Here is a 7,661-nt window from a genome sequence, read left to right as displayed (position 1 = left end):
GACCTGGCTAATCATTTATATCTTTAAGATTTTCTACTGAATTCTTACAGCACAGAAGCACTGACGTAGTTCCCCATCGTAATTGATTACTTCAGGAGGCTGCTAAATGTCCACAGCACTGAAATAATACATAAACCAGTCCACCTTGTCTCCCAGGAGCCATTTTCCAACATTGTAGTCACTAGCACTGCTGAGAGTGCTAAAAAAGTATTAAAATTTTAAATAGGTGGAAGCCCCCACAGATTTGTCATGAGAACAGCATGGTTGCATTTTGACAGTATTTACCCTTTATTTCAATTATTCTGATGAATATAATGTCTTATTCCCTTCCAGATTCTATCCAAGCTAATAAATTGTTGTTGAGAGCTTCACATTGCAGAAGTTTGTCATTAGCATCTCACACGAGCTGCATTTTTGGTGCCGTAGTCAATCTGAATTAAACCATGCACAGACACAATGTGATGGCTCCGAGTCATCCCAGGTGGTGACTTTGTATTAAAGACTGTGCTTTAGAGCTCCTGATATCTTCCCATTTGTTTCTAGTCCAACCCTTTCTATGATCCCTAGGCGGAGAGTTAATTGCTTTATATACACTCTTGTTTTTTAGGTGTTGAATCTCTCTGTACATGTTTTTGTTACCGAATTCTGGAAAGCTGCACTGCATTTAGAAGTTGCTAGCTCTTTTATGAGGAGCAATAGTTTTCAAATTATTCAGCAGTCACTACAGGATATGGACACAAGTCATTACAGAATATGATTCCCTTATTTTAGAAAGAAAAAAAACCCCACAAAGAGTTATTAGTTTTAGTGGTTGCGGTGAAAAACTCAGTGATGACTCAGATTAGTCCATTGGCAAAATAGAATGTAAGTAAAAATTATCCAGCATTTATTTTTTTACAGCCCAAATTCCAATAAAACTTTTCAAAAGAGATCTTTTTTTTCTGCCTTATTGTCTTTGAACAATTGTAATTGATAAAGCTGATATTGATAGGATAGTGCTATAGAGAGCCACACACTCCTTGTGGACTGTGGTCTTCATTTTAACCCCCTCATCTGTCTGTCCCTCCTAGGAAAGCACACTGTGCCTGAGGTAACCCTGTGGTTTCATTTAATAGTGCTGAAGCTTGGGATTCAAGAAAGAGAAATTTATAGACTGAAAAGATTCCTGAGGCAAAGTGTGGTGGTATCTTGCAGAAAAGATTCAGGAAACTTGGACAGAAATGACATGGAAGATCTGAAGGAATTTACATCATGAAAGACTTTAAAAATAAGTTTGATAAACCCCTTGCTGGAAAGACATTGGGACAGTGAAGCATTTGAACAGGGATGGACTAAATGATATCTTAACGTCTTTTTCAGTTCTCTCTTTATTTTCTGCCCTTGGACTTTGTGAATGGGTTGTGAGTGATCCTGTGAATCTGTTTTTTTTTCCCTCTGAAGATAATATTAAATCACAAACAATAAGTTTTTTACATAGTATGTCTATGTAATTATTTTCATCTCCTAATCGTGTATGCCATTAGAGATGTCATAAAACCATCTTGTTTGGATGGTTTTTTAGGTTAGGAAGCTAACCTAATGAAATCTGCAGAAATCCTGAATTTAACTCTGGAACAGTGAGATGGAATGCCTAGAAGATGGGACTGTTTTTATGCACACAAATGGACTGCCATGGTCAGAAGTATCTCAAATTCTGTGGTAACATAGAAACTTAAAACTTCAATGAATTTTGTGCTAATTTACCAACAGAAAAGGCAGCTTAAAATTTACTGTGTCACCTGTTTTACAATGAAGGTTAATGCTGATTCATAAAACAGCAAATGAAAATATTTCTTTTTTATTTTATAATAGTGGTGGTCTTGAAACCTAGGTGTGACAATACAAGAGAAATAGTTTTAATTTTCCATACTGCTGAAAGGGATCACAGTAAAGAAATAGCAGAAGTCAGTTATAACAGATGTTTTTATTAAAATGGCATTTACCTTGCTGTTCTTTCAGCCACTGTCAATCTTAACTGGATTAAAACCAATATCCAGTGGCAAGTATTCATTATTAAAATTATTTTCCTAGCATGTTTAGTGAGATGAGCAATTGCACGTGCACCGTGCATTCTTTGACAGTAAAAATGATATGAGAATACTCATAACATTTAATTACTTTCCTTTTACTAGTAAGCTGGTATTAAAGGGAAAAAAATGTCATTTCTTTTTCTGCCCTGCGTGAAGACTGCAAGTCCATTTCTCAAGATGAATAATCACAGGATTAATAATATTGTAACAAAGGAGCTGTTTGTCAAGAAGGAATTTTCAAGATAGACCTATTTACAATCTACAAATCTTCAAGTAATTTTTCTTCTTCTGAGGGGCTGAATTTGGATATATTTTTATATCCATATGGATACATTTTTCTAAGTGGATGTATTCTATGTAGTCTGAAAACCCACAGACATCCGGCAACCATGAGTGTAACTTGCTCAGCTTTTGTGAAAACTATTGAGAAATTGATCTTCTGTCCAGTGTGATTGTGTATATATGAATTGGGATTAGTGAAGAAACTGTACAAAAATTCTACGATATTAAGAAAAGGTAGCATTATTCAAAATGTTTTGCATGTTTAAATTATTGTCTTATTTGTTTTAAATGGTAAAAAGACCTAACAGTGAAAGACTTAAGAGTTAGAGGAACAGACACCTGTTCGCAGCTGGTGTGTAGAGAAGAAAGGTGCGAAATATTGGATTTAGACATCACAAATATAGCATCCCTTTCTGCTCCCAGCAGGAATTTTGTGATTGATCTCAGTGCCAATAGAATCCAACAGAAATATTAAAGGCATGTAGAATTGGATAAAAGCAAAAGGTAAAAGAACCAGACTGGTAAAATGGTGCCTGCACTGATACAAAAGGATGGCAGTCCTTAGAATAAGACCTTGCATTGAAAAATGCAACACTGCTGTTCAAAATGTACAGATTACTTGCAAAAGGACTGATATGCATAAGTGTTTTACCTGCCTCATGAATATATTAATAACTGGGTTATATCTATATGTATATGGCTACAGCTGTTTGGTATTCTGTATAAAATAATTGTTTGTCAGTAGCCTTTCTAGCAAATAAAAATGAAAATTTGAAGTAATTTGCAATAAAATAGACCATACCATACTTAATTCAGCAAAATCTGTCCTGGGCTCAATGTGAAAAAAGAAGTTCCTCTTGTAAGATGTTTTTTAATTTATCCTTTGGAAGCACACAAACACATAATTAACAATTTTCGGCATTATGAGAGCAATAGTACCAACAATAAAAGATAATGCAATAGGATTTTTATTTAAATTTAGTTTTGATTAATGACTTTGTCATAAAATTTTACCAGAGAGTAATGGAAATCAGGTGGAAGCAAATGGAAATAAAAAAAGTAATCTTTGTTCAGTTCACATCTTGAGAGAAGACTGAAAGGGGCTTCAGGGAGAGGTTTTTGAATAAGAAGAGACTTTGTTTGGGTGTGATGCCTCCTAGTGTGGAAGGGAACCTGTAGTCAGACCTTTTTCTCTTTTGGGTCTTAGGGGAAAACCCATGTGATAAGGATCTGAAAAATGTGGCAGTCCTTAGCAGGGAAGAATAAGGGGATAGTGATTCATTCCATTTACTTTAGAAACTTACTTTAGGAAGAGTATTAGGCTCTAAGGAACCCAACTGTCCTCATGGAAGAAGAAACTTCCTAACACGCTAAATGTCAGCCTTAAACTTTCAGCCTGCTTAAGTTGATGTTTAAATTTAATGTTATTCACTCTAGTGTTAATTTATTCCTCGCTGTCACTCTTCTCTTGCAGTACAGCTCCAAGTATCATGTCACTGCCTGGCTACCTCATCAGAGCACCTAAAACATGGTTTGTCAACACAGCTGGGATATGCTTTCATATACAGTCTGAGGAAAATATTCATATAGTTAACTGAGACTCACATGAAGTATACTTTTCCATTCATGTCCAATTTTGGACAAACTTAAAATTTTTGAAGGAAATTAGGGAAAAAAAGAGAACTTACTGACTATGGAAAAAAGGGCTGGCTACTCATGAAGAGTTTAGGAATATAGTTAGGTCATGTAGAAAGAAAATTAGAGAGGCAAAGGCACAATTTAAACTCAATCTAGCCACTTCTGCTACCTCTAAACATGAAAGAGGAAGAAGCCTTTATCACCTTAGGGCACAGAAACACCAGATGCCACATTTTGTCTGGAGGCTGTTCCCATGGGATTTGCTGTCTCACGCTCACCACATTCTCTGAATGATCATCAGATTAATTTTTTTTCCAGAATTATGGTAGCTCCCACCTATTCTGTTTTCATACAAGAAAAAAACTTAGCTTTGAAATCAAGTGGGAGAATGTATGTATGTAGCATGGTTTAATGAATCATCTACTTTGGGAACCAGAGCCAGAGTGGCAGCCCTAGTGCAGAGTGGTGAGGAACTTGCAAGGCTGGATACTCTCGTGTTGTGTAAAGAGCAAGAAGACGCAGCTCCAGGTATCTCTCTGATTTCTTTGGAACTGGTTTGGGTTTCTCTGTGCAGCACTACATTTTGTCATGCAGACATATTGGTTAATATATGCCTAATAAGCACATGTGCTAAAGACAGGTTGGATAATTTTATGAAGAGAAGTTTCTTAGTGGAACTGAGGAGCTTATGACAGAGTAGTAGTTGTTTGGCTGAAAAAATATATTTTAAAAGGCACAGCATGTGTTTGGAAAGTGATGCTCAAACTGTGTTACTTAATCAGGCACCATGAAATTATTATTTTTGAAAATACTTTGGCAAGATCTCCTGACATCTAACAGATAACTTGCAATTCCTATTACATGCACTCCACTAATAGTTCTGAAAAAAAAATTCTGGCTTAATTAATGAAGTTCACTTTCTTTGGAATTCCACTTTTTTTCTGGGTGACAAGAGAGATGATGAACAGCATTCCTGAATCACCACCCAGAAGTACCTGTAGAAGAGACTTAGCCCAAGCCTTACCTTGGCTAGCCTTCAACCTGAGTGGGAAGCTGCAGGTCAGGAACTGTGCCTATTTCCCTTCTCCCCTTTATCCCAACATAGGTTGTCCATATGTAGACTGTCTTCTAGACCTGCTGCTAATGCAGTGATTCTTGGCCTTGACATTCATAATTCAGGTACTAAATTAATTTTCTAAGCCTAAACCCAGATTTTCTGCAGAGAAAAACCTGTTGAAAAGGCTGATTTGAAAAACTCAAGAATCAGAGGGCAGTGAGTTACTGGAACTAATTTAATGTACCTCACAATAGCTGCTGAATAAGAAACGATGACAAAGCAATAATATCAGTGTGCAGGGTTGCTTCAGCATCTTTTTCTAGTATAATGATACGGATGTAGAAGTCAGGAACAGTCCTGTGTGCTTCTGAGCTTGCTGCTCCTGCTGTCACAGACAGTATGAGTACTCCATTTGTACTGCTACTCATAGGAATCATTATGCAGCTGAGTAGAAAAGGGTAAGATTACCGATTAATCGAAGTCTTATGTAGTTAGGTATCCAAAGGACAGAGAAGTCCTCTGGTCTTTAAAAGGATATTTACTTTTTACTTACATTAAAAGAATCTCACAGAACTTGTATTTATTTTCCATTGTGCAATGCGGAACTCCTTCCTGATGTGTCTATGTACTATGATCTCATTAGAGAAGTACAATTAATGGTAGGCCAGATGATAAATGAAGTCCTCCTTTGAAGATGAAGCAAACAGCCCACCACTCACTTCTGGAGCAAAGGGTCATGTAGGAGGAGCCAGGACTGGGGTGTTCTTCACAGTAGCTTAATAAGAGTCCCACTAGGAGGTAATCAACAAAACCTGACACACACGGTAACTGATGCTGAATCAGAAAATACGTGAAATGTCTATGAAATGCAGTCTTCTTCTGAGATGGAATACAGAAATTTACTATATTGCATGCTGAAAAGAAATCTAGAAGGCAACCTGACTTAAGCAAATTATTTCTCAACAGATTCCCCTGGTCTTTTCAGTGTTTCAATGTTTTTGTCTATTTGTATTCATTTAGTGAAGGCAGCTGGTAAAATGCATGTGTGTTTGCACATGCACTGTCTTGGGAAACAGACTGCGCCATAGTGTGAGGGCCCAGGCAAGCTGTGATGCTGAGCTATCTGTTGTGCAAGTAAAGAATGGCTTGCTAATTGACTACAGTTGTATTTAACAACTCATTCAAAGGAATTCAGAAACTGTTTTTTTTTCAGCTGGCATATTTGCTTCCCCCAATGTAGGTTTCGATTTTTCATCAATTTACTTCTCATTTTTTCAGCATTCTTCTTGATTTTTTTAAACCAGCCAAAGCTGACAGCTGTCCAAGCAGGTGGGAAACAAACTTATTATTCCTGTGCTGTCAGCACCGGAGTCTATGTGTTTAAAAGTATATGCATACATATACTTATTTATATACAAACATATTTCATTTTACAGCATGAAATTATAAGGCAGGAACCATTCACTTAATATATCAAAATGCTATGCACAACTGTTGCACTATATCATAAAAGCAATACACAGTAAATCACATATATTTGCTTGTATATGACAACCTATTTAAAACTGGAGTTTAACCTACTTCAATTTCAAACTAATTAAAAGTTATCATTTAAAACTACTGAGCTTCTGTTTCGGCCCCATAGCAAATTAGAGTTTAAAGGTTCTGTGATTTTGATTCAGGAGTGTGAAGTCTTTCAGAACTTTCACACAGAAAGAAGGGCAAAAATAAGCAGAAATTTTTTGTAGTAATGTTCCATTATCCATCACAGCTTTTTTTGTCTTCCCTCACACTTCAATGCTCTCTGGACTCCATGAACTTCTTCTAGACTCCAAATTTAGCTCTTGCCCCTCTTTGCAAATAAGTATTTCCACAGCGTGGACTGAATTGAACTTTCATTTCCAAAGGAAGTGGTGAGTTGTGCTCTGAGCACTTGCTGTGCTCTGCCTGCTTCCAAGCACTCACCCTGCAGCAAGGAAAGAGGAGAGAGGATGCAGAAGACTCTACAGCTAAGTCCCCTTGAGTGTTGGCCAGTGACCAAGTGCCAAGAAGAAATGAATAGGTGGTGTTTTATCATTACTATTTTGCTGTATTATTCAGCCCTCTTGTTGCATTTTCTCTACCCATGACAGAGAAGTCACTTCCAGCACCAGACTCCATCCTCTTCCAGGCTTTCATCAGGAACTATTACCAAGACCAGAGCAACAGGTTTTATGAGGCCATGTACTGATCTTGCTGCTGGAATGCCGAATGTTATTAATTCATGTGAACCCTTTGACTCTTTTGGCAGGTTGATTTCAAGTGGCTTATTTTCAACTCTGCTTTTCAAACATGTTCATTATGTTTTGACAATGCATAATTGTCCCCCCTTAACTTTACTGTCATCAAAAGCATCTGACACACTGGGTAATACTTTTGTTATATATATGAAGATATTCACAGTCAGTTGTGCTTTTTCTTATAGGTTGGAGAGATCAGTGATTAGAGACAGTTCTTGTCTAAGGAATAAATGTCAAAAGACCTTTGCTGATGGGTTTCTGATGAAACATTTCAACTTGACTGGATTCAGGCATGTGCTCTGTGCTGTTGTGCTGGCTGACTTTCAAAGCTCTTGA

This window comes from Corapipo altera, unplaced genomic scaffold, assembly GCF_003945725.1.
Source record: "Corapipo altera isolate COAL_440 unplaced genomic scaffold, ASM394572v1 2, whole genome shotgun sequence".
In the NCBI taxonomy this organism is placed as follows: domain Eukaryota; kingdom Metazoa; phylum Chordata; class Aves; order Passeriformes; family Pipridae; genus Corapipo; species Corapipo altera.
Note: the sequence above shows the minus strand (reverse complement) of the source record.